This window comes from Canis lupus, chromosome 25, assembly GCF_048164855.1.
Source record: "Canis lupus baileyi chromosome 25, mCanLup2.hap1, whole genome shotgun sequence".
Taxonomy (NCBI): domain Eukaryota; kingdom Metazoa; phylum Chordata; class Mammalia; order Carnivora; family Canidae; genus Canis; species Canis lupus.
In genome coordinates this window covers 26,030,169-26,054,336 of record NC_132862.1, presented here as the reverse complement: position 1 = coordinate 26,054,336, position 24,168 = coordinate 26,030,169, and the positions used below count along the sequence as shown (strand labels likewise).

At 43.2% G+C, this 24,168-nt stretch overlaps 1 pseudogene; it reads left to right on the top strand.

Moving 5' to 3' along the window:
• The first annotated feature begins 5,474 nt into the window (after positions 1-5,474).
• LOC140617380 (cationic amino acid transporter 3 pseudogene) overlaps positions 5,475-24,168 on the top strand; it is a 28,555-nt pseudogene continuing 9,861 nt past the window's right edge.

Here is a 24,168-nt window from a genome sequence, read left to right as displayed (position 1 = left end):
AATTTTCCCAGCACCATTTATTGAAGAGACTGTCTTTTTTCCAGCGGATAGTCTTTCCTCCTTTGTTGAATGCTAGTTGACCATAAAGTTGAGGGTCCACTTCTGGATTCTCTATCCTGTTCCATTTATCTATGTGTCTGTTTTTGTGCCAGTACCACACTGTCTTGATGACCAAAGCTTTGTAATACAACCTGAAATCTGGCATGCATTGGAAGAATTAATATTGTGAAAATGTCAATGTTACCCAGTGCAATTTACACGTTTAATGCAATCCCTATCAAAATACCATGGACTTTCTTCAGAGAGTTGGCACAAGTCATCTTAAGATTTGTGTGGAATCAGAAAAGACCCCGAATAGCCAGGGGAATATTAAAATAGAAAACCATAGTTGGGGGGATCACAATGACATCGATTTTTACACTCAGGGCTGTGAGCTGGCTTCCCACTGGGGTCTCTGAAGAATGCTTTGCTTTTAGGAGCTGCTGTCAACACCAATAAGAAGATGCCTGGCCTCCCCCCCACCCTGACCCCCCTCTTTATAGCCTGGGCTCCAGGGCTGGCTCTAGTTATCAGCTGGGCCCTTGGAGGCATCACCTCTGGGAGCTGCGCTGCCACCTGCTGTCCAAGCATAAAGGAAAAGCCAGGTGGCCCTTGTGTGCCAGCAGCCCCAGGGCTGGGGCCAGGAAGGGAAGGGGCTGCCGCGGGGGGTCAAGGACGCCGGTGGGGAGGGCGGCAGGAGGGCTTCCCTGAACTCGGAACTGCCTGGGTTCTCGCTGGAGCCCCGACTCCCCAGGCTGGGCGGCCCCCCCTCTCTCAGCGCCCAGGGCCCAGGGCGGGCTGTGCGGGGAGCGCCCTTCTCTGCCGCCCTCTGGTGGCCGCGGAGCGCGTCGCAGGCCGCTGCGGAGAAGGTGCCCCTGACATCCTCACCCACTTTGGATTGCCTGAGGTTCTGCTTTTAGGGATGTTGGGTGGAGACAAAGGATTGAGATCAAGATATTGAGCCTATAGGAGCAATTTATCTTCTTCTTTGGGTTTCATCTACAACCTCAGTTTCCCCAGGTCCTCGGGAGTTTTCAAGGAAAATACTGCCTCTGTGCCTCAGTCGCATGTCTCCCCCCCAGTCTCTTCCTCCCCCTGCTTCCATCCTTTCCTCTGGACTTTATCTTTCCTCCACATGCCCCTCCAGCCCTGGCACCACAGGCTGTGCAACCTGGTTCCTCCCTGTCACCGCTCTTCTGTTCTGTCCACACCCTCCCAGGCTCTGCCCTCTGGCCGCCACCTCTCAAGCTCCTCCCTGACATCCCTGTGTTTCTGCTCTGCTCCTTTCTAGCACTGTCCCTTCTCTGCTGGGGTGCAGGTGTGCTTCCTGGGCATTGCCCCCGCCCTTTCCAAGGGGGCTCTCCTGCCCCCCAACCCATAGCTCCAGTGTGGCCTGTGTCCCCCTGCCCTCTCTGTCCTGAAGCTGCAGACATGGCCTCTGGCTCCCAGATCTGCCAGGACTTCCCTGGTGGGGGGTGGAGGTGAGGAAACTGGAGGCCTGGGGCTGAGTTTGATCCCCACCTTGTTCCTCCTGGTGTAGCCTCCTCACCTGGACTCACTCACCTGGAACAGGTGGGGAATACCTGTCTGAGGCTGCAAGAAATCCTTCGTGAGGCTGTAGTGAGCATCAGCACTGTGGTAGGAATGCCACAGGCTAGCACACAGTGTGTGCTCAGTAAACGTGAGCTCTTAGTATCTGCCCTTCCTCACTCGGCTCCCCGGGCCCTTAGCCTGGTGTCAAAAAAATGTTTAGAAGAGAGAAGACTGAGAGTAATAGACTATGTAAATCAAAATTGACTGTCAGGAAATTCATGTGGTTTAGCCTAACACATGCTCTAAGTTCTTATCCAGGAAATGCCCCTGAATGTGGACAAGAAGACAGGATAGGGATTGGATTGAATCACAGGAAACCATGTGAATGAGCCAATTCACATGCAGGGAGGAAGGAGGCATGCCCATGGTCCACCTGCATCCATCCTATGATCACCACACTGGCCCGCTCTGTCCCTGTGCTCATGAGCCTTTATGTGCTGGGAGCTGCCTTGGGTCTGGGGTCCAGCTCCCCCAGTCTTCTCATGTCCACACCGGACCTGGACTCTTGGAGCCTCAGACCCATATCCTCCCTCCTATCAGGGGCACACACACACACACACACACACACACACACACACAGAGGTGCCTTGGGATTTCTAAAGGAAAGAACTACCCCCTGGAGATGGATTCCCTCAAGCTGCTGCCCGACACTGAACCTCACATGACAGGGGAGAATCAGAATGCTGTCCCTGCTTGGCTTTCTCCTGGGGAGCAAAAGCAGTGAGTCCCACACCTACCATATCTGTGTGTGCTGGGCACCCAGGGGAGACCCAGAGGGAGGATCAGGGGCCCTGCCCTGGGGGAGCTCCCTGCCAGCTGGGAAGAGGAGGCTGACAGCCAGGGCAGAGAGACACAAGGCTCTGGGTGCTCCCTCAGCAAGTGTGTGTGAGAAGAGTGGGTCAAGGGCAAGTAGACCAGGACCCATAACTCAGATGATGGGAGCCTGGCAATGAGCAAAGGAGGGAAGGTGGAGGAGGACACAGAAGTCTAGAAGGATTCCTAGGAGACAATAAGAATGTTGCTTCCTTAGTAAGAAGGAGCAGGGGCATGGAGAGGAGAGAGTCAGAGAAGTCAGAGCTCTCAGGAAGTGCATGACCTTAGGGGGAGGGAGTGTGTGTGTGTGTCTGTGTGTGTTGGGGAATGTGTGTGAGGGAAGCAGAGGGATGGAGGAGGAGGGTCTGCTGGATGAGAGGCCACCATGTAACATGTGCCAGGGTTGTAGCTGCACAGTGACCCTGGGCTGGGCGGGAGGACACTTGGAGCGATGCTGACTTCCTAGCCTTGATGTGCTCCCTGGACTGTGAGGATGATGAACCTGGACCCGACAGGCTGGGGGGCCATGTCTTGAGGATGCAATGGCTATTGCCTGGAAGGGTAGAGAAGGGTCCCCTAGGGATTAGGATACAGAAAGAGTGAGAGGGTGACTGTGGTGCGGTGAGGAGAGTCATGGGAAGCCTGAAGGCTCTGAGACCTTTCTTCAGGCTCTCCCCTTCGCTCATGCCTCCCATGGATGACATTCTGTGTTTGAAGCTCAAAGACCCTCCATAAATGATGAGTTTCAGCCTCTCCTGTGCAGAGGGTAAGGTATTCCTGCCCCACTTCCCAGCTGAGTCCTCAACCTACGAAGCTCTCCTGAGTAGGACATCCTGAGAAAGGCCCCACGAGGTGGATCTTTGGCCCTCTGGGGAGTCCCTTGTCCCTTCCACACCTGGGCCCAAGCCTGGCTGCCTCCCAGGGCAGAGCCTGCAGTGGGGCCCCACAATGTAGTCATATGAAAGTAGTCCTGTGATTTGGGGCTCTTACCTACCGGTTGTGTCATCATTCCTCAGAATCTTCGCTATGACCTGAGGAGGAATAAACCACATACCTCCTGGAGCTAAGGTTTAGAGAAGAATTAACTTCCTAAAGTTCAAAGAGACTATGTTTTGTTGCCTGACGTGGGACATGTCATCTGGATCCATCTCACAGGAAAAAATAGAGTTAAGAGAGGCTTTTCTTTTCATGTTTGGGTTGTGTGTATGCATGTATGAATGTGTTTCACTGGTTAAAGGATGTGCCAATCCTAGCTCTAATGAAATCCTTTCTAAAGTATTCTAAATTTGTTTTGTAGAAATTAAATCCATCTCATTACTGGAGGCTCTTTATAAAGAGGAGATTCCTTTTTTTAAATTTATTTTTTATTGGTGTTCACTTCCCCAACATATAGCATAATACCCAGTGCTCATCCCATCAAGTGCCCCCCTCAGTGCCTGTCACCCAGTCACCCCCACCCCCCGCCCACCTCCCTTTCTACCACCTCTTGTTCATTTCCCAGAGTTAGGAGTCTCTCATGTTCTGTCTCCCTTTCTGATATTTCCCACTCATTTTTTCTCTATAAAGAGGAGATTCTGATTCAGTGCTTTTCATGAAAGATGTAATGTACATGGGTAGGAGGAGGGTAAAGGGTAGAATGGGAGTAGAAAATAATTTTGAGAAGAGAATCCAGCTCCTGGCTTTAATTACTCGGAAGCCAAAGCCATTCTGAACTTTATTAAACTTCTAAGTGTCCATGGAATTAGAACAAACAAGGCGGGTTTTGCACCCTGTTCTCCTCTGCAGGACTTTTCTGGAACCAGATAGACTTCTCTGGGTCCCTCTGCACCCTCCCTCCTGCTGCTAAAGGGACTCCCTGTGTTCCAGCTGTAACCACACATCTGGTTCTGGGACCTTCATATGTGGCTGACAGAGCAGAGGACGGGGAGAGCAATTCTCCCTTAGGTTGCTTGAGTCAATGTTCTCATGGTCTCCCCTGGCCCTGAGAGGAGCGGGGAGAGCTGGTCTCTGCAGAGCCCTGAGAAAGCCCCGAGGTAGAAGGCTGGGGCCAGCTTGCCATGCTGTCTTAGGTCTTCCCACATGTGGCTGGTTGCTTCATCCCTGGTCCCTTATAACCTAATTTCAAGCATGTACACTGGCCTCCAGGTCTCTATTCTCTGCCTCAGTTTCTACTTTTGTGGGTTTCATATGTGTATTTGTGGGAACCCTACAGTGAAGAGCTTCTTGAAGGCATGGATCTGACTGCTCGGTAGGTGTCTACACTGCTGACCCCAAAATAATGGACAGTCACTAGTACATTATTTTGCTCCCACTGTGCATGTTGCGTCTTCATCTCTCAATGCAGACACAGTCTCAGGCCTTCCCTCTCTTCCTTCTCCACCATGGGATCCCTAACCAGGCTGTCCCAGAACCTTCACCAGAGCTGGTCAGTCTCCCCTGCTTACCTGCTTCAGTTTCTCTTTCTCTTTGGCTCCCACACCCCAGCACTGGGTGTGCCAGGCTGCATGCACTCAGATATTGGGGCTGAGCTCAGGTCTCCTTTGATGGCAGCATCGTGGTGGGGAGGGCAGGGGAAGCCGTGTCCATATCCATGTAGGGCCTCTGGGACCCCCAGGTGGGTACAGGAGGGAGCCTGGGGCAGCCCTGGCAGCAGCCTGGCCCTGTCAGTTCTCTGGCCTCCATACTCTACCAGCTGGGCTCCACCAGGCTCCGCACATTCTCCTTCTGCCAGCCAGGACCTCCTCCATACCCAGGACCCTGGAGAGCTTGTTTACTTCTAAATTCATATCTTGGTGCCAAGAAAAGCTCCAGCAGTCTCATTTAAGTCCTCAGTCCACCTCCTCACCCATGCAGGGCCCCACTGGTCTTCCATTGCCCACCTCTAGCTTTCTTCCTGGATTCCAGCTCACTTACCTCATTCACCCTTTCTCACCCTTCCCATGTACCTGTCTCCCATTGGCCCCAACTCTCTGAGATGCAGCCTTGTTAGGGCCCCGCCTCCCATGGCCCAGCCTTCAGAAGGGCTCTGCCCCTGAGGAACCTTACTCTCTGAAGGTCCCACCAAGCTTCATTCCAAGAGCTGACTGCTTGGCCAAACTCCTTTCCTCTCTTTGGTTTCGGCTTGCGTTTTCTTCTCAGATCTTCCTGCTTGAGGAAGAGAAAGCCCCTGGGTAAGTGATTTCTCCCTTTTATATATTTGGCAGGAAAACTGAGACAGAGCCAGAGAAGAAGAAACTGGGCTTGGAGCGCTACTGGCTATAGAATCCCTGTGGATTTGAGCAGAGAGTATTTCATGGAATCAGAGCTAGGCTTTGGATTGGGGGTTGTAGATCAGAGGCCTTGTAAGTTTGGGAAGGGCAGGTAGGTTGCTAGGGTCAGAGGGACTTGGAGGCCTACACCCTGTTTTCTCCAGACTAGAAAGGTTTTCCACTCTGCTGAGGAGCATCTGAGTTAGGGGAGGTTATTCCTTGTCGCTTCACCTCCAGGGTCCTCCCACCTTTTTGCCTTGCCCTTCTTCCTGGCTTTTCCTTTCTGACCTGGTGCACAGCTTGCTTTCCTCGTCTTTGTCTCTCCTGCAGGGCCACCACAGAGAATGTTTAGACATGTTCTTTGAATGAGTGAAGATTCTTCCACCTGGCTGTGCTGCCTCCTTCATATTTTGCCTCACTTTCCCACTGGAGACTCTGGAAGTCTCTGTATGACATCTTCTTAGGGAGGACATTGGTGTGGACTCTGCATAATAGCAGGCCCAGTTTGATAAGATGGTCCCCCATCACCAGGGAGGATTTGAGGGGCTTTTTCCTTCAGGCTCAAGGAGCTAGATATCTACTTTTACAGCTGCTGGAAGTATCTCCCTGTCTTTCTTATCTAATATAAAAAAGTTGTGGTGGGGACTGATTATAGGCAAGTTCAGGCTATAGGAGGAAAGATTACCAAGCTCCCTTGGGGTTGGCTGCTTATTGATCTTGGAAACACTGGGTCTGCAATAGGCAGTTTGCTGTTATCACAAAACATATTTGCAACTTTTAATTTTTTTATGAATTTATTTTTTATTGGTGTTCAATTTGCCAACATATAGAATAACACCCAGTGCTTTAATTTCAAAGTCCCTGGAGTCTTAGACTGTTCTTTCCTCTCTCCCTTCCGCACCACCATGTACACTCTGGACAATATCTCAACACACCAGACAACACTTCTCCATGCATGTTTTATTGATTATTTGTGGCAAATGTTAATTTCTGGGTTGTCTCTCTCTTGCTCTCTAGCAGTTCTTGGACAATTTCTCTCCATTATCAGTTGATAAATTTTATGTGCTTCCAGAAGACAGATGCATTTTAACCTTAATTTAAGCAAAATCATGTGGAAAGGCCAATTTATCACACTAAGTATATTCCAGATTGATAAATATGGTTTTCATATTATATTCTTTTGATTTATTCTTGTCCTTTTCTTCCCTATTATCATCGCAGATACCAAAAATGCAGAATGTGGATCAGAAGATACAGGGAGGCAGGATGAAGGATGTCTCTTAAAATGTGGTGGCAGTAGATCTTGGTTTTAGATTATGTTGCCTGAGCAGGATTCAGGCAATGGGTCTTGGCAGAGAAACCATATTGATTTATATTTGAATAATAACTCAGGTCTTTGAGGCATAATACAATATTCATATGACTCAGATGATCTGGTGTTTTACTTACGACAAAACAAAATAAAACAAAACAATTAACTTTCCAAAGGAGAGGGTGGTGGTGTGGAGCATCTACCTAGAGGTAGGAAAGGAAGTAAGCACAGTCTGTTTAGAGAGGACAGAGAGACAGAGACAGCCAAGTCCTTACACAAGAGGACAGAAGAATACATTTAAAGATATGAAGGAAGATAACCAGAGAGATAATCAGCCTTTCTTAAGCCATGGTGTGTGAAGTATATATGAAGTGTATATAGTGGAAGGAGGTCCATGGAAGAAGGAGCTCTGGACTGTGACCACTCACAACTGTTAGTCTAAATATGGAGACAGAATATAGTGTTGGATGGGACCTCTGGATGGATTTCTAGATTCTGTGCTTACAAGGAATGGAAAGATTTTGTGGAAAAAACAAAGGTGTTTAGTAAGGCTTCTTGGAAAAAATGATGTGGCTAGATCCTCATTGTAGACTATGTCCAGCCTATATTACATTTGTTATTGGGAAAATAAGGTGGAGAGTCAGATGGATTTTCTTCTACCGCTTTCTTCTAAGGATTTTTATTAGATGTTCTGTGTTGACAGGATTCGGGGTTAAGAAAAGGGAATAGAAAATCATAGGGGGAAGTAAAGAAACTGATTTTTCCTGTTGACATCAGTGTATCCCATCACTTTCTAATCCCCTAATTGCACATCCTTTCTGACTTTTCCCATCTCTCTTTATGATACTTGTTTGGAAAATCGAATTCTGTTATTCCCGGCAGCCCGTCTAGTCTCTGAATTCCCCTACAATAGAAGCACATGTTATTCTGATTTGTCAAGTTGATTATAATTATCCTGCTTTGGTGTGATGAAAATGTTAAGAATTTCCAAAACTTGTTTCTCACTGAAACTAAATCAGTAGATGTGCCAAATTATGAGTGAGGAAAATCACACTTAAGTCTATTTTTTTTTGCAGTTATCCCAGAGGGACTAAGAAAAGGTATCATGTTCACAACCATCCCAGAGTAATCCTAGATAATATGGAGTCTATACAGCCTCTAGAGAACTCTATCTTCTCGTTTACCCCAGGTAATAGTGCAATGATACTAGTGTAGTGTGTGCATGTAGCAGGGACTCCATAGATTTTGTGGGACAGAAGAAAAAAAATATTTGGTCTACACCTGCATAGATTTTAGGCTATACTTGGGTGGATGGATTTGGTCTACATACAGTTGGTCTGGTGTTTGTTAGTCTACATCAGGATGAGTTTTTCATGACTTGGAATTTAGTGTCCACCAGATTCAGAGGCTAAATGTTTTGGTCTACATCTGCATAGATTTGGAGCTATATTTGGGTGGATGGATTTGGTCTACATACAGTTGACCTGGAGTTTGTTAGTCTGTGTTCGGATGAGTTTTTCCTGACTTGGAATTTAGCCTCTGCCAGATTCAGATGGGTTTGAGAGTTGTAGTGCTTGGGCTGAAGGTAAGTAGGTGAGTTAGAAGGTGGCTGTGTTTTCTCTTAGTTTAATAAGCATAGCATGAAGCAGGTTCTTCTTTCAGGAAGGGAGACAAAGGCTTCTTCCAAGTAAAATGTAAACAGAATATAGTAGAAAGTAAGATCATGGCTGGGGAAGATGCTTGGTTTGTGATCTATTTTCTAAGGTTGTTCTCAGAAGACTCCTGGAAGATAAGTAGGGATATTTATTTTCTTTAGCATGAGCTGAATTTGGTTACTTCAGCTTTCTTTCTAATCTTTCCACCCTCCCTTCTATTTCCCAGGGGAGAGGTTACACTTTTTTTTTTTTTTTTTTTTTTTTTTTTTTTTTTTTTTTACTGCTGTAGTGGTGTCTGTCTCTCTCTTTTCCTTTTTTGCAGATACCAAGACTGAGATGCAGATGCAGATGATGATGATGATGGTGATATAATATCTTGATCTATATTAACATCCACAGCAAATATTTAGCTGGATCTGTCTAATTGGGAAAACTGAACTTATTGTTTGAAGCTGTGAGGGAGTTTGTTTTGTGTTCTTGGTGGGAGGCATGGAAGGAAGGCCTAAAAGAGGCTCTATTTATCAGATCAGACACAGCCCACACTGAAGATGTAGCTTCAACTGATGTTTTCCTGGGAAACATCATACACAATGTCAAGATGGGGTCATTCCCTCCTCTTCTATGCAGTCTTCTCTGGCTGACCCACAGTGCACAGAAGATACTACTAGTCTTGCAGGCAATGAAAAATGAGGACCTTACTGCTCTTACCTTCCTTCAACTAGAAAGTTATTTGGGATCTTGACATACCCTATTCTACACACCATTCAACCAATTGAACTACTGTCCCACTCCTCCATTCTGCAGGCTAGCCTTACATGTAGTTATTGCAGTTTGAGTCTCCTGTCATGTTGCCCGATGTTAAAATATTAAGGGACTTATTTTCCAAATATAGTAAAGCAGTGCAAGTAATAAAACTCTGTGTTGTCTGTTCAATTGTCGTACATCAAGAGGACACTGGAGCAAATCATAAGTGTCACAGATAATGCACTTTGTCTCAGCCAACATGAGTTATGTCTTTTGTATTTTCACTTTGTTGTGGTGAAAGAAACTTGGCCCTCAGTTCTGTGTCAGATCTCTGACATCACCAAACTGGGCTGTAGACCCTGGGATTCTTCCTTTACTATGAAAAATTCTTTGTACCTCAAGTTTCAGTTTGGGAAGGAAGGGCAAGCTAAACACATCAATAGGCAGAATTCTGATCTTATGCTCCACCTACTGCTCCTATCCTTTTCCCTAACTGGATGCCGTCCCAGTACAAAGTTCTAGGACAGTGACTTATACCACTGGACATTGAAGAGAGGAGAGCAGAAGAAGGAAAGCATACTGGGAGATCAGCTGTCTTAGCCATATCTATGTCCGGAGAAGCTTCTGGAAGAAGGGTCATGTTGAACAGATTTGGAAAGAGCTTGTTCCACGCAGAGTAGGACAACCTATTTGAGGCCTGATGTTAATGCCAGCAAGATGTGCATGTGTGGGGAAAGATTTTGTCTGTTTAAGCAGACAGCTACAAAAGGTTAATAATAGGAGTAAGTGGTAGAAAAAAACAATGAAAAGAAAGACTTAGAAGTACAATCATAGAAGTTTGGACTTAATAGAGAAAAGGAAACTGCAGGTCTGGTTGGTAGTGTGTGTTTCTGTGCATGTGTGTGTATATGTGTGTGTGTGTGTCTTTTCAAGACTTGAGCAAAGTGTCATTTTCCAGAAGGATGATAGAGAGCACTCATATGTCAGCTATCTGATGCAATGAAGTAGTAAGGAAGAATGTGATTTAGGCCTTATTCTACTACAATGGCAGTAATTCTGATGACTACTGAGTGAATCTTAGTGAGAGCTGAGAAAATCTCCTTCTTTAGAATAACCAATTCCATGGACCAAGATGGTGGACCAGGGAGTGTGTTAGGAGGCTGGCCCTGGATTTGCAGTTTTGCAAACCATGGAAACCTACTAGATAGAAGTCTAGAGTAGACAAGATGCTAAGTGTCTAAGTGACTTCATGTCAGCTAAATTGAATTAAGGACTAGGCTGGTGATTCCCAATTATCTGAAACCAATAATTTAAGTTGGAATTTCTTAGATTTGTTCCAAATTTTTATGTGATTTCCCTGAATAAAATCAGGATCTTTAGAGGCTGCTTTGTTGATCCTGTTGTTTCTAGATATATTTGGTGTTTCTTCCTTCTGAAACTAAAATAGAAAGTCAATCCTTTCTCTTCTCTGTTGATCTTCCTGTACCAATAGCATGTTAAGAATACCCATTTTTCCTTATCTTTAGTCCATATTCATTAATAACTTTATTTTTTTTTAAATTTTTATTTATTTATGATAGTCGCACAGAGAGAGAGAGAGAGAGGCAGAGACACAGGCAGAGGGAGAAGCAGGCTCCATGCACTGGGAGCCCGACGTGGGATTTGATCCCGGGTCTCCAGGATCGCGCCCTGGGCCAAAGGCAGGCGCCAAACCGCTGCGCCACCCAGGGATCCCAATAACTTTAAAAAATACTGAGGATATCCAAAATAGGTTAAGAGTTCTGTGCTTATGCCTGAGGCCCATTGGCCTTTGTGCTTATTTCCATGATTGATCAATAAATGCTAATTGTGAGTTTAGAGCTGGTCACAGACATGGGTCACAATGGGTAACACTAATGCTCATTTTATATTCTACTTTGTCAGATCTTTGGCTGTCTGCAAAAAAGTAAGTCAGAATGATCAATCTGAGATAGCTGAAGTCCTTTTACCAGCATCAACCTGCTGTTTTATCTCTGGAATGGGGTTAATCATTTTTTGCAGTGACTGGGAAACTGACACTTTTCTGGTACTGGTTCTTTGGGTTAAAGGTAAAGAAGAGATTTCCATTCTCTGGCAAACATTCCCTGCCTGCTCCTGATTGGCAGCCAAGTTTATGGAGTAAACGGCCAAGTGAATTAGAAAATTCAAAAAGATGATTTGTTAACCCATCCTGGCACCATTTTACTCTCTTTTGTCACTTTCGGGGCTGTCTTTTATGAAAGAAATTTCCAACAGGTGTGTGCTGGCATCATCTGGAAGCCCTGGGTGATGGCTGAGGTTTGGCAAAGCCAAACCTGGAGGTATTTAGGTTGTCAGGGAGATTACAACCATCTTCCTGCCATTGGGCTCCCATTTTAGTTAATGTCTGCTCTCTATCTCCGTCTTTCTTTACACAATGAGAATCAAGGTTACATTTTCTTCTCTAGCACTCCATAACTGCCCTAAAGATGGTTCTTTTTCTTCTTAAGAATGAGGTAGCAACTAGAAAAGACTTGGAGTAGAATATTGAAAGAACAGGAGTGAACGAAGTCTTATATTCAGCATCTAGAACTCTGTTATTCAATATTTTCAGAAAACTCAAGCCAAAGAAGGGAATGCCATTCCTGATATTGATAGTTTTGAAAGCACTGATCAATTGTTTTTTAGTAAGTCAACTTTGTGTAGAAAGTTTTTTTTTTATAGATTGACTGCTTTAATCATTATATTCAGTTTACACATTTAAGCCAGGAATATGATATAAAAACATTGTTAAGACAATGAGTACCATGTAATCAGGGAATAGGCTTCTCTTCCCCATTGTGTTTGTAGCATCAAGCACTAGCATTCATAAGGTACTTAATACTTATTGAATGAATGAGGGAATGAATGACCTAAGACTTTCACTGGTCTATTACTTTTCTACTTGAGGCAAAGAGGAGCTGCATTCTCCTATATCTTAGTACCCTTTTTAGTATCTGTGTCTGAAACTCAAATGTAGTCAGGACCCCTGTAAAGAGCCTAAGAAGGGAAATGCGATGAGGACGATGTGCGGTAAGCTCTGGAATCTCTACATCCTGGAGGTGTTTGGTCATCATACTATGTTGAGAGTGGAGGATGAATAAGGTGGTCCTCAGCTGGAAAGAAATGTAGCACACACACCTCAGAGTACATGGCCTTGCTGAGAGATATTAGTTATTAGGTTTCCAAATTTTCCCATACTTCCTTCCCCTAACTGGCATTTGAATCCTAAGAATTCCATGGTGAAAATTGATTTCTGCCTCTCCTCTTTTCCCAGTGGGGACAGCCCCATGCTTCTCTCCTTCTATACCCTCCATCTCTCCCCCATCTCTACACACAAGTGTGTATTTTCAATCATTTATAAATGGTGTTTGGGTGGCCATTCTCTCCAGACTATTTGTTGCTTAGAAAGTCTACAATTTCTTGGACTTCTCATTTGGATGTAGAAGCTTTGATCCCTGTTGCTTAGGGGAAGTGAGGTTATAAGAGCTATTCTTTGCTTCTCGTGGATGTATTTTCAGTTTCTCTCTGGGGGCCCTTTCCCCCTCCAGCTCTGAGCATCTATGACATTTCTGACAGTCCTTCCTGAGGCATCTGGGGCTGTGACTGGATTTATCTATTTAATTCTAGAAGGCTTGTGAGTGCCTGAGGCATCTGGTTCCTGCCCCTTTTGTGAGAGTCCACCTAACCCTGTCATCACAGACCTTAATTTCACCAGGTTTCAGGAAAAGTGCCCTTTGTCATTATGTCAGCTTTTGATTATACAATACTGGTGGGAATAACCTAAAATAGTGAATGATGCTAAAATGACTTTTGTTTTATTTTTAAATAAAATTTAAAATTTAAAATTTTTTTAAGTCCTGCCTGGAGATAATCCAGAAAACGAACAGCTTCAATGAGAGCAATCATCATCTTTCTGTCCCATGGGTGGCTGTATGGCATCTCTTCTTTGACATCTAGAGAGGGAGGCAGATGGAAGCACACAGCTTGTTCAGCTCTCAGTGTGTTGTCAGGAGCACCAGACATCTACTGAGAGCTCTGCAGAACCTGTCTCTATGCCTTATTTTCAGACTCTGGAGGAGGACTTTACCAAGTTTGAGAACCCAATAATTAGTTCACAGAACAAAAAATTAGTAGGCAGCTTGTGAAACTATCAGTTTTTCTAGGGGTTTCATCACACCCAGAGTAACAGCCAAAGTTCTCACAGTCTTTCAGACCCTACATGAAGGATCTGGTTTCCTGATTTCTCTCTGAGCTTATCCCCTACTGCTGCCCCCTCACTCACTAAGTCCTGGCCCCATGGGATTCCTTGTTATTCTTCAAAAATATCCAAGTGTCACTTCACACCCATTGGGATGGCTGCTATTGATAAAACAAAGGATAACAAATATGAGTGAGGATGTTAAGAAAGCGGGATGCTTGTGCATTGCTGGATGGGAATGTAAAATGGGGCAGCTGCTGTGGAAAACAGAAGGGTGATTTCTCAAAAAATTACATATACAATTAGCTTATGATCCAGTAATCCCATCTCTAGGTATATATCCCAAGGAATTGAAAGTAGGGACTGAAAAAGATGTTGCTATACTCATATTTAAGACGGCATTATTCACAACAGCTAAAAGGTAGCATGACCACATGCCCACCAGTGGATGGAAAGATAAACAAGATGTGGGACACATGCACAATGGAATATTATTCAGCCTTAAAAAGGAAGAATATTCTGACACATGCTGCAACATGGATGACCCTTGAATACATTATATTAAGTGAAATAAGCCTATCACAAAAGGACAATATTGTATGATTATATTTATATGAAGTACCTCATATAAATTCAGGGCCTAGAAGTAGAATGATGGTTGCCAGGAGCTGTAGGAAAGAAAGAATGGGGAGTCACTCTTTAATGGGTACAGAATTTCAGTTTAGGAAGGTGAACGAGTTCTGGAGATGGATGCTGGTGATGGTGACACTATAGTGTGAATGTGAAGCCCTCTTGGACCACCCATTTTAAAATCACAACAACCACTCTGAGAATGTCCTAACCTTTTCTCGCTTTCCTTTCCTCTGCAGCACTATTAAAATTGAACACAATGCATATTCTTATTATATGTTTACTGCTTGCTTTCTACTGCAGGAATGTAAGCAACTTGAGGGGAGAGATGTTTTTGTTTTTCTTTGCTTTATTCACAGTACTAAATAAATGGGGAGCAGTCTATTCGTTGAATGAATAAATGGAGGATGATGATTGGACACAGACCTCTATCTAGAGAAAGCACAAAGAGAAAGAGAAAATAGGAAGATTCCATTTTTCATTTGGTTTTGTCAACAAATTTCTTCTACCCCTGGGTATGAGACTCAATCCTAGTGTTGATGGTGGCTTTTATTTTGTTTACCTTCGTATCTATTCTCACCTGCTTCCACGATGGAAGTGTTAGTGTAAACATGCACCACATTTAATATTATTTCAAGCTCTTGCTATGACCTCAAAGCCTCTACTCTTGTAGTCTTTACTATCTCCTACCAGAGTTGCAAGGCCGCTGAATTAGGAGTTTGGAAACTGTGGGGAAGCTCAGCTATCCAGAAAGCCTTAGACTTCTTTGTTTGGGAGTCACTGGTTTGACTGTCTCTGAGGTTTTCATTGTCTGAAAATGTTAAGGAGGATTAGAGAATTTATATATTTTGGGATCAGGAAGGAGCTGTGCTTGGACACAATGGAATTGCTCTAATCTCTAGAGATGTTGCATTTACAGTCCACTTCTCTGAAACTTTGAGAACTTGAAAAGAGTCATTTAGTGCCCTCATTAACCTTCCTCTCAAGTCCTCATCAGACTTCCAGGAAAGCAACTGATATCCAAACTATCTTTGAAGGCCAACCTCCAGACTGGTAGGAGTGTTAACACTCAACTATGGAAACCAGTGGAACTTACTGCTTTGGAAAATTTTTCCTGTTTTGCAAAGGAAGGTCCAGAGTGAGGGCAGTACCCTTTTCAGACAGATAAGTGAACACAATGACCTTTAGGACAAAGGAGAATGTGCAGGGATGGCTGGGAAAGCAAGACAGCCTGTAATTCAATGGATGAATTATTGGATTTGACAGTTCTTCTGGGACACCTGGGATGGAACTTTGGGAGTTTGGAAGGAGCTCAGAGAATGAGAGAATCACAGGGAGGAGGGAGAGAAGGGTGGAGCCTGAGGACCTTATGGGATTCATTCAAGCTGTCTTCATGTTCTCTGGTCGCCCTCTGCATTTCTTTAACCACATCAGTGCCATGCACCTCCTTTGAGAGAGATTCTTCCTTAATTAAAGGGAGATTCACAGGCCCAGGGCCCTCATTAGGAAAGATCCTCAGAACATGCTCTTGAAATTGATGATTGAGCATGTTCTAGTCTCTTGTTTCTTCCTTGGACTTTTCTCTCTTTCAAAAAAATATCCTACTCCGAGGAATCTAGATACTCAATCAATACATCTATATATTCATTTTTCTTTCCTAAAAAATTCCTTTGATTGCTTGCTACAATCATGAGCAGATTTGGCTTGAATAGTGAGGGTTGGAGATGGGAGTGTGGAATTCAGGAAGAGGAGGTACATGGATTCTGGCTCTGCCTTCTGGATGCTTTTAGGCCGTAAAGGAATTTAAGTGATACACCCAGGACACAAGCTGACAGAAAAGGGAATTAGTTTCAAGAGAGCATTAGGAAAAGTTGTAAGTGCTAGTAAGAAGGGGAGGAAGGTCAGAGATGGGGATCAGTCAGGATGGTTTAGGAATGGATTCTTTGACATGGAAGGGAAAGGTTATAGATAGGAATGAGAAGAACTAGATGTTTAAGCCTGGGCAGGAGCAAGAAGGACATCCCTGGAAGTGTAGATACTTATCCAGACCAAAGACTCATCCCAGGAAGGGTAAGTCAGGATATGAGAAGCTGAATTAGGAAGGAGGTGATATATCAGAGGTAGGGGCAGAATTAAGGTGGGGCTCTGACAGCTGGGTCAGAGGGTCTGGACTGAATAGAAACCATCAAAATAATCACAGATAATTACAGGGAAAAAGGTTATTTTTGAACATGACATTTGAGGATGATGTTGCTCTGTTTTGTTATAAATTGGATTTATAGTAGGTTCTCTCAGGATTCCCCATCATAGATTTGCTTTCTCTTCTTAAGTTTGGTTGTTCATTTGTTAATTTTGCCTGCTTCTGTTGGAATCATAAAATATGATCATTTAGTTCCCAGAGTTTTGTTCTTTGGGTTGCTTCTCTGGTATCTTCATACTTTGTAGGCCCACTGTTGCTCATCTTCACTAAAAGTGGGAAGAGTGCAAAGACCACACCGCATAACACAGTTCAGAGAAACAGAAATTATCGGGTATTACCCCTCTCTGACTCTGCCATTCAGATGGTCTTCCTCTGGGGTTCCTGGTCAGGGTCCATGGATGGACTTCTGAAGAGTATATTACATTTTTGAGGGTGACTAACTTCAGAGGGATCTGTGATTCAACAAATGTGAAGAACCACTGTTGTGTCTTTGTTGGGAGATAGGAGAATGAGGATGGTTCCCCAGAGAGAGAAACATGGTACAAGCATCCTTAATGCCAACTACAGGAGCCTCCAAGGATAGTTGAAGGAGCTGAAGGAAAAAGAGGAATTGGGAAAAGGGACATGGGTTCAGAGGGATCTAGTAGGAGGGGTGCTCCCTCTTCCTTTGTTCTTCCTCCTCTTTCTAGCAGGTATTCCTTCTTTGTATTCTCCATTCCCTGATGATCACAAGATTCCAGTTCCCCTTCAATTTATTTTTTTATTTTTTTTTCCCCTTCAATTTAAATCTATTGATTGCCTGCCATTTATCAGGCTCGATAACAGGTTCTCTCACATTAGGTCTTACAATTCCTGTGTGGAACCTACAGTGCACAGGGTGGGGTCAGTCCTTTTCTCAGTCATGGCATGTTTGTGCCATCTCTTCCTGTCAGGCCCCTTTCAATGCATTTATTTTCCCTTTTCATCCTTATCTCTATTCTCATTTCCGCTCCTCAGTGAGGGCACTTGCTTTAGTGTATTTAACAAATAAATGCTCTTCCAGTCCATGCTCTGTATATGTATTTAGTTACATTCAGCCACTCAACAAACACAGTGCTGATTGTGTCAGGCACAGGTATAGGTGCAGGAAAGAGAGCCAGGAGTAAAAGATTAAAAAAGAAGGGAACAAAAGGAAAGGAGAGAAAATGAGTGAAAATATCAGTGAGGGTGACAAAACATGAGACACCTAACTCTGGGAAATGAACAAGGGGTAATGGAAGGGGAAGTGGGTGGGGGGTTGGGGTGACTGGGTGATGGGCAAAGAGGGGGGCAATTGGCGGGATGAGCACTGGGTGTTATGCTATATGTTGACAAATTGAACTCCAATAAAAAATTTAAAAAAGAAAAAAAGAAAAAAGAAAACAATATGTTTTGATGGTGCTTACATCCCTCTGGAATGAGACAAATTATGAACAAATAAGACATATAGCTCCTTAAATAGTGATCAGTTCTATGGGAAAAGAAGGACTGGGGTAAGTATGGTGTGTGGTTAGGAGGGGACTGCAGCTGTATGTGTAGTGAATCAGTAAGGCTGGGCAACAAACATGCTATTTCACCCAATGCAGTGAAGGGATCCACCATGTGGATATCTGGGCTAGAAGTGGTGCAGTTATAGGGGACAGCCAGTACACAGGAGGCCAGAATGGTTAGGAGGCCAGTAGCCAGAGAGAAATGAGTGGAAAGAGAGAAGCAGACAGTGAGAGCTAGTTTGGTCAGTGGCAAATACTATAGGACTTTGTAAGTCATTGTAAATGCAGACTTTGACTTTACTCTGAATAAAAAGAGAAGCCAATATAAGATTATGAGCATAAGAACATTACATTTTTTAAAACAGATATATGTATATCCTTGACAAATACACCACATTTTTTACTGTTTTATAAATGTACATACATAATGGCATTGCTCTATACAGCTCATCCTGCCTTTACTTTTCCTACTTAATATTATTTTTGAGATCTACCCATGTTGCTATCTGTGTATCTACTGTATTATCTCTGACTGCTGTGCCATATTTCATTGTGCACACATGGCATATATTCCTCTAGGAACAGATGCTGGCACAGCTCCTGCTTCCTGCCACCACAAACAGTCCTGTGATGAACACACTCACATGGGCTCTTATGAACGCAAGAGACAGTTTTCTGGGTGTGCACCTGGGAGATGCATTGTGGGATGGGAGGGTGTGTGTGTGTGTGTGTGTGTGTGTGTGTGTTCTTAATTCCACTGGGATTGTGCTTCCCGATGGTGACCCAGTGATGCTCCATTCAGTGGTGCATGATGTATCTTCTCACTGAATTATCATGCTGATACAGTAAGGAGGGTCAGGTGAGGTCCCTTGCGGATGAGTGAACTGAAGCCTAGAGAGAGTGAACAAATTCCCTGAGTTCATGTGGTCTCATGGAAGAGCCCAGGGCTCACTCACATCCAGCATTCTGCCATAATAGTCATTGCTCTTACCTCTATAGTACTCAATACTGTCTCCTCCAGATATAAGATGAGGCATCTGCAGGTAATGATATTATTATTATTATTATTATTATTATTATTATTGTACTTGAGTCTTGCATTTTTCTTTTTCTTAAACTTCTTTTATCATTTTTTGGTATTTTTTTTATTGTAGTTCATTTGGCAACATATAGTAAAACACCCGGTGCTCATCCTGTCAAATGCTCCCCTCAGTGCCCATCACCCAGTCAACCCAACCCCCTGCACAATTCCCTTTCCATTACCCCTTGTTCATTTCCCAGAGTTAGGAGTCTCTCATGTTCTGTCACCCTCACTGATATTGCCACATCATTTTCTCTCCCTTCCCCTTTAATCCCTATCGCTATTTTTTGTATTCCCAGAATGAATGAAACCATGCAATGTTTGTCCTTCTCCAATAGACTCATTTCACTCAGAATAATACCCTCCAGTTCCATCCATGTCGAAGCAAATGGTGGGTATTTGTCATTTCTAATGTCTGAGTAATATTCCATTGTATACATAAACCACATCTTCTTTATCCATTCATCTTTCGATGGACACCGAGGCTCCTTCCACAGTTTGGCTATTGTGGACATTGCTGCTAGAAACATTGGGGTGCAGGGGTCTCGGTTTTTCACTGTATCTGTATCTTTGGGGTAAATCCCCAGCAGTTCAATTGCTGGGTCGTAGGGCAGATGTATTTTTAACTCTTTGAGGAACCTCCACACAGTTTCCCAGAGTGGCTGCACCATTTCACATTCCCACCAAGAGTGCAAGAGAGTTCCCCTTTCTCCCCAGCCTCTCCTTTGTTGTTTCCTGTCTTGGTCATTTTCCCCATTCTCACTGGTGTGAGGTGGTATCTCATTGTGGTTTTGATTTGTATTTCCCTGGTGGCAAGTGATGGAGAGCATTTTCTCATGTGCTTGTTGGCCATGTCTACATCTTCCTTGGTAAAATTTCTGTTTATGTCTTTTGCTCATTTCATGATTGGAATGTTTGTTTCTTTGGTGTTGAGTTTAATAAGTTCTTTCCAGATTATGGATACTAGCCCTTTGTCTGATATGTCATTTGCAAATATCTTCTCCCATTCTGTAGGTTGTCTTTTAGTTTGTTGACTGTTTCTTTTGCTGTGCAGAAATTTTTTTATCTTGATGAAGTCCCAATAGGTCATTTTTGCTTCTGTTTCCCTTGCATTCATAGATGCATCTTGTAAGAAGTTCCTGTGGCCAAGTTCATAAAGGGTGTTGCCTGTGTTCTCCTCTAGGATTTTGATGGATTCTTGTGTAACATTTAGATCTTCCATCCATTTGAGTTTATCTCTATGTATGGTGTAAGAGAGTGGTCTAGTTTCATTCTTCCGCATGTGGATATCCAATTTTCCCAGCACCATTTATTGAAGAGACTGTCCTCTTTCCAGTGGATAGCCTTTCCTGCTTTGTTGAATATTAGTTGACCATAGAGTTGAGGGCCCACTTCTGGGTTCTCTATTCTGTTCCATTGGTCTATGTGCCTGTTTTTGTGCCAGGACCACACTGTCTTGATGACCACAGCTTTGTAGTACAACGTGAAATCTGGCATTGTGATGTCCCCAGCTATGGTTTTCTTTTTCAATATTCCCCTAGCTATTCCAGGTCTTTTCTGATTCCACACAAATTTTAAGATTATTTGTCCCAGGGATCCCTGGGTGGCGCAGCGGTTTAGCGCCTGCCTTTGGCCCAGGGTGCGATCCTGGAGACCTGGGATCGAGTCCCACGTCGGGCTCCCTATATGGAGCCTGCTTCTCCCTCTGCCTATGTCTCTGCCTCGCTCTCTCTCTCTCTCTCTGTGTGAGACTATCATGAATAAATAAATAAAATCTTAAAAAAAAGATTATTTGTCCCAATTCTTTGAAGAAAGTCCATGGTATTTTGATAGGGATTGCATTGAATGTGTAAATTGCCCTGGGTAGCATTGACATTTTCACAATATTAACTCTTTCAATCCATGAGCAAGGAATATTTTTCCATCTTTGTGTCTTCCTCCACTTCTTTTAGAAGTGTTCTGTAGTTTTTAGGATATAGATCCTTTGCCTCTTTGGTTAGGTTTATTCCTAGGCATCTTATGCTTTTTGGTGCAATTGTAAATGGGATTGACTCCTTAATTTCTCTTTCTTCAGTTTCATTGTAAGTGTATAGAAATGTTACTGGTTTCTGGGAATTGATTTTGTACCCTGCCACACTGCTAAACTGCTGTATGAGTTCTAGCATTCTTGGGGTGGAGTCTTTTGGGTTTTCCACATACAGTTTCATGTCATCTGCAAAGAGGGAGAGTTTGACTTCTTCTTTGCCAATTTGAATGCCTTTTATTTCTTTTTGTTGTCTGATTGCTGAGGCTAGGACTTCTAGTACTATGTTGAGTAGCAGTGGTGAGAATGAACATCCCTGTCCTGTTCCTGATCTTAGGGGAAAGGATTCCAGTGTTTCCCCATTGAGAATGATATTTGCTGTGGACTTTTCATAGATGGCTTTTAAGATGTGAGGAATGTTCCCTCTATCCCTACGCTCTGAAGAGTTTTGACAAAGAATGCATGCTGTATTATGTCAAATGCTTTCTCTACACCTATTGAGAAGATCATATGGTTCTTGTTTTTTCTCTTGTTTATATGATCTATCACGTTGATTGTTTTAGGAATGTTGAACCACCCTTGCATCCCGGGGATAAATCCCACTTGGTCATGATGAATAATCTTCTTAATGTACTGTTGGATCCTATTGGACAGTATATTGTTGAGAATTTTTGCATCTGTGTTCATAGCGGATATTGATCTATAATTCTGCTTTGTGGTAGGGCCTTTGTCTGGTTTTGGAATTAAGGTGATGCTGGCCTCATAAAATGAATTTGGAATTATTCCACTCTTTTTTATCTTTAAGAACAGTTTTAGTAGAATAGATATTGTTTCTTCTTTAAACATTTGATAGAATTCCTCTAGGAAGCCATCTGGCCCTGGACTTTCGTGTTGTGGGAGGTTTTTGATGACTACTTCAATTTCCTCCCTGGTTATTGGCCTCTTCAGGTTTTCTATTTCTTCCTGTTCCAGTTTTGGTAGTTTGTGGTTTTCCAGAGATGCGTCCATTTCTTCTAGATGCCTAATTTATTGGCATATAGCTGCTCATAATACGTTTTTAACATCGTTTGTATTTCTTTGTTCATTGTGATTGCTCCTCTTTCATTTGTGATTTTATTAATTTGAGTCTTTTTTCTTTTTAATAAGGCTGGCTAATGGTTTATCTATCTTATTAATTCTTTCAAAGAACCAACTCCTGTCTTTGTCGATCTGTTCCGCAGTTCTTCTGGCCTCTGTTTCATTGAGTTCTGCTCAAATCTTCATTATCTCTTCTTCTGCTTGGTGTAGGTTTTATTTGCTGTTCTTTCTCCAGTTCCTTTAAGTGCGAGGTTAGCTTTTGTATTTGAGTTTTTTTCCAATTTTTTGAGGGATGCTTGCATTGTGATATATTTCCCTCTCAGGACTGCTTTTTCTGTATCCCAAAGATTTTGAACAGTTGTATCTTCATTTTCATTAGTTTCCATTAATCTTTTTAATTCTTCTTTAATTTCCTGTTGACCCATTCATCTTTTAGGAGGATGTTCTTTAACCTCCACGTGCTTGAGTTTCTTCCAAATTTCTTCTTGTGATTGAGGTCAAGTTTCAAAGAATTATGGTCTGAAAATATGCAGGGAACAATCCAAATCTTTTGGTATAGGTTGAGACCTGATTTGTGACCCAGTAGTTGGTCTGTTCTGGAGAAAGTTCCATGTGTACTTGAGAAGAATGTGTATTCTGTTGCGTTCGGGTGCAAAGTTCTGGTTCAGTGTATCATTTAAAGCTCTTGTGTCTGGGCAGCCTGGGGTGGCTCAGCGGTTTAGTGCCGCCTTCAGCCCAGGGCATGATCCTGGGGACCCAGGATTGAGCCCTACATCGGGCTCCCAGCATGGGATCTGCTTCTGCCTCTGCCTGTGTCTCTGCCTGTCTCATTCTTCTGTGTCTCTCATGAATGAATAAATAAAATCTTTAAAAATAAAATAAAATAAAGCTCTTGCATCTTTGGTGATGTTGTGCTTAGAATATCTGTCATTTGCAGAAGGTGCTGTGTTGAAGTCTCCTACTATTAGTGTACTATTATCTAAGTATGTCTTTACTTTGGTTATTAATTGATTGATATATTTGGCAGCTCCCACATTAGAGCCATAAATATTCATGAATGTTAGGTCTTCTTGTTGGATAGACCCTTTAAGTATGATATAGTGTCCTTCTTTGCCTCTTACTACAGTCTTTGGGATAAACTTTAATTTATCTGATATGAGGATTGCTACCCCAGCTTTCTTTTGAGGACCATTTGAATGGTAAATAGTTCTCCAACTTTTGATTTTCAGGCTGTAGGTGTACTTAGGTCTAAAATGAGTCTCTTGTAGACAGCAAACAGATGAGTCTTGCTTTTTTATCCAGTCTGAAACCCTGTGTCTTTGATGGGATGATTTTTTCCCATTCACATTCAGAGTTACTATTAAAAGATATGAACTTAGTGTCATTGTAATACCTATTCAGTCCCTGTTTTTGTGGATTATTTTTGGGGATATCCTCTTTCTTTTACAGGGTCCCCCTTAATATTTCTTGCAGAGCTGGTTTGGTGGTCACATATTCTTTCAGTTTCTGCCTATCTTGGAAGCTCTTTATCTCTCCTTCTATTCTGAATGAGAGCCTTACTGGATAAAGTAGTCTTGGCTGCATGATCTTCTCATTTAGGACCCTGGATATATCCTGCCAGCCCTTTCTGGCCTGCCAGGTCTCTGTGGAGATGTACTGATAATCTAGTATTTCTCCCCATATAAGTTAGGGATCTTGTCTCTTGCTACTTTAAGGATTTTTTCTTTGTCTTTGAAATTTACATGTTTCATCATTAAATGTCAAGGTGTTGAACAGTTTTTATTGATTTGGGGGGGAAGAACCTCTCTATCTCCTGGGTCTGAATGCCTGTTTCCTTCCCCAAATTAGGGAAGTTCTCAGGTATGATTTGTTCCAATATGCTTTCTGGCCCTCTGTCTCTCTTGGGGCTCTCTGGAACCCCAATTATACATAGATTTTTCTCTCTGAGACTATCGTCTATTTCCCTTAACCTTTCCTCATGGCCTTTTAATTGTTTTTCTCTTTTTTA